The sequence below is a fragment of the Triticum dicoccoides genome, chromosome 3B (assembly GCF_002162155.2).
Source record: "Triticum dicoccoides isolate Atlit2015 ecotype Zavitan chromosome 3B, WEW_v2.0, whole genome shotgun sequence".
Taxonomy (NCBI): Eukaryota; Viridiplantae; Streptophyta; class Magnoliopsida; order Poales; family Poaceae; genus Triticum; species Triticum dicoccoides.
In genome coordinates, this window is record NC_041385.1 from 170,037,148 (window position 1) to 170,041,226 (window position 4,079).

Here is a 4,079-nt window from a genome sequence, read left to right on the forward strand (position 1 = left end):
AGAATCCCTCACGCTTGCACGACACGGAGGGCATAACAGGACAGCAACATAACCACAAGCAAATTAAACCAATCATAGCAATTCGTCAATCACCGGTAGGACAACGAAAATCTACTCAGACATCATAGGATGGCAACACATCATTGGATAATAATATGAAACATAAAGCACCATGTTCAAGTAGAGGGTACAGCGGGTTGCGGGAGAGTGGATCGCTGAATATAGATGGGGGAAGGTGATGGAGATGTTGCTGTAGATCGCGGTGATGATGATGGCCCCCGGCGGTGTTCTGGCGCCACCGAAAGCAAGGGGAGAGAGCCCCCCTTCTTCTTCTTCTTCCTTGACCTTCTCCCTAGATGGGAGAAGGGTTTCCCCTCTAGTCCTTGGCTCCCATGGCGTGGGAGGGGCGAGATCCCTCCGAGATTTGATCTGTCTCTCTGTCCCTCTCTGTTTCTGCGTTCTTTGATTCTGCCCTTTCACCGTTTCTTTTATATCCGGAAATCCATAACTCCGATTGGATTGAAACCTTCGCCATGATTTTTTTTTCTAAAAATTAGCTTTCTTGCAGCAAAAGAATAGCAGCAACCTCCTTATGTGGGGCCCACGAGGGTCAGGGGCACGCCCAGTGTAGGTAGGTGTGCCCCCTGCCTCGTGGCCACCTCGGACACCGTCTTGCATTGATTCTTCCTCCCATATTTCCCAAATATTCCAAAAATATTCACCATCCGTTTTTATCCCGTTTGGACTCCGTTTGATATGGGGTTTCTGCAAAACATAAAACATGCAACAAACGGGAACTGGCACTGGGCACTGGATCAATATGTTAGTCCCGAAAATAGTATAAAAAGTTGCCAAAAGTATATGAAAGTTGAATAATATTGGCATGGAACAATCAAAAATTATAGATACGACGGAGACGTATCAGCATCCCCAAGCTTAATTCCTGATCGTCCTCAAGTAGGTAAATGATAAAAAAGATAATTTTTGATGTGGAATGCTACCTAGCATAATCTTGATCATGTAATCTAATCATGGCATGAATATTAAGACACGAGTGATTCAAGGAAATAGTCTATCATTTGACATGAAAATAATAATACTTCAAGCATACTAATAAAGCAATCATGTATTTTCAGAACAACATGGCCAAATAAAGTTATCCCTACAAAATCATATAGTCTGGCTATGCTCCATCTTCATCACACAAAATATTCAAATAATGCACAACCCCGATGATAAGCCAAGCAATTGTTTCATACTTTTGACATTCTCAAACCTTTTCAACTTTCACATAATACATGAGCATGAACCATGGACATAGCATTATAGGTGTAATAGAATATGATGGTGGAGGTTGTGTGGAGAAGTCAAAAAGGGAGAAAGTCTCACATTGACGTGGCTAATCAACGGACTATGGAGATGCCCGTCAATTGATGTCAATGTGAGGAGTAGGGATTGCCATGCAACGGATGCGCTAGAGCTATAAGTGTATGAAAGCTCAAACTGAAACTAAGTCGGTGTGCATCCACCTTGCTTGCTCGTGAAGACCTCGGGCATTTGAGGAAGCCCATCATTGAAATATACAAGCCAAGTTCTATAATGCAAATTCCCACTAGTATATGAAAGTGATAACTCAAAAGACTCTCTATATGAAGGAACTACTCTGAAGCACAAGTGTGGTAAAAGGATAGTAACATTGCCCCTTTTCTTTTCTTTTTTTTCTTTTTTTTCTTTTTTTTTGGGTGGGCTTCTTTGGCCCCCCTTTTTTATTTAGGCTTCTTTGGCCTCTCTCTTTTTATATTTTTTTATTTTTTATGGGGCAATGCTCTATAATGATGATCATCACACTTTTATTTACTTACAACTTGATACTAGAAAAAAGATATGACTCTATATGAATGCCTCCGACAGTGTACTGGGATGTGCAATGATCTAGCATAGAAAAGATATCAAAACATGGACAAGCCATGAAACATCATGCTAGCTATCTTACGATCATGCAAGGCAATATGACAATGAATGCTCAGGTCATGTATATGATGATGATGGAAGTTGCATGGCAATATATCTCGGAATGGCTATGGAAATGCCATAATAGGTAGGTATGGTGGCTGTTTTGGGGAATATATAAGGAGGCTTATGTGTGATAGAGCATATCGTATCACGGGGTTTGGATGCACCGGCAAAATTTGCACCAACTCTCGAGGTGAGAAAGGGCAATGCACGGTACCGAAGAGGCTAGCAATGATGGAAGGATGAGAGAGCATATAATCCATGGACTCAACATTAGTCATAAAGGACTCACATACTTATTGCAAAAATCTATTAGTCATCAAAACAAAGTACTATGTGCATGCTCCTAGGGGGATAAATTGGTAGGAAAAGACCATCGCTCGTCCCCGACCGCCACTCATAGGGAAGACAATCAATAAATACCTCATGCTCCAACTTTGTTACACAATGGTTCACCATACGTGCATGCTATGGGAATCACAAACCTCAACACAAGTATTTCTCCAATCCACAACTACCCACTAGCATGACTCTAATCTCACCATCTTTATATCGCAAAACTATTGCAAGGAATCAAACATATCATATTCAGTGATCCACAAGTTTTATGTAGGATTTTATGACTAACCATGTGATGACCAATTCTTGTCATCTCTCTAAATAGATATAAGTGAAGTAATAGAGTTTAATTCTTTCTACAAAACATATGTCCATGCTCTAAAAAATTTAAGTGAAGCAAAAGAGCATTCTACAAATGGCGGTTTTCTATGTGAAGAGAAACAGGCAATCCAAACTTCAAATGATATAAGTGAAGCACATGAATCATTCTATAAAGCCATACTCAAAAGATTTAAGTGAAGTGAAATGAGCATTCTATAAATAAACCAAGGACTATCTCATACCAGCATGGTGCATAAAAGAAAAGTGAAAACTAAATGCAAAAGACGCTCCAAGACTTGCACATATCGCATGAACGAAACGAATCCGAAAACATACCAATACTTGTTGAAGAAAGAGGGGATGCCTTCTGGGGCATCCCCAAGCTTAGACCCATGAGTCTCCTTGAATATTTACTTGGGGTGCCTTGGGCATCCCCAAGCTTGAGCTCTTGGCTCTCTTCCTTTTCCTCATATCGAGACCTCCTCGATCAAACACTTCATCCACACAAAACTTCAACAGAAAACTCGGTAAGATCCGTTAGTATAATAAAGCAAATCAATACTCTAGGTAATGTTGTAAACAAATTAAAATTTTGTTTTTGCATTGTGTCTACTGTAATATAGCTTTTCCATGGCTTAATCCACTGATAGAAATTGATAGTTTCATCAAAACAAGCAAACTATGCATTAAAAACAGAATCTGTCAAAAACAGAACAGTCCGTAGCAATCTGAACATTCACCATACTTCTGGTACCCCACAAATTCTACCACAATTAGGAAAAATAAACAATTTGTATATAAAGACAGTGCAAAAATAATCAGAACCGTTTGACGTTCCAGTAATAAATGTAAAATTGCGCACTACAGCCAAAGTTTTTGTCCTGCACCGTGCAAACCAACAAGCAATCTAAACATCCTAAAGGCAAACCTTGGCACATTATTTTTATAATACAATGGAATTGTACAAGGGGATAATTATTTTTGATGAAAAGTTTCTGTAATTAAGATTCACAAAGTTTCCGTGATCATGAACAAAGTTCAAGGCTAGCTCCCACTTCAACAATGCTTGGCTTTCACACTTTCACTTTCCTTTTTGAAAAGTTTTGGGTTCCCCTCTTATTTTTTTGTTTTTAGACTATATAAAAGCACTCAACAGAAATAAATGAATCTCTAAAACTTCCAGGTTGTCTCCCTGGCAGCGCTTTCTTTAAAGCCATTAAGCTAGGCATATAGTGCTCAAGTAATGAATCCACCCGGATCCTAAGGTATATCAAAGCCAATTTTAATTAACAATGATTTGTAATTTAGTAGTGAGCACAAATTAACATATATCATGAAACAACAAAGTCTAACTCTCTTCCTATGCATCGGCATGTCATAGAAGAACAATTCATGCACACCAAGTA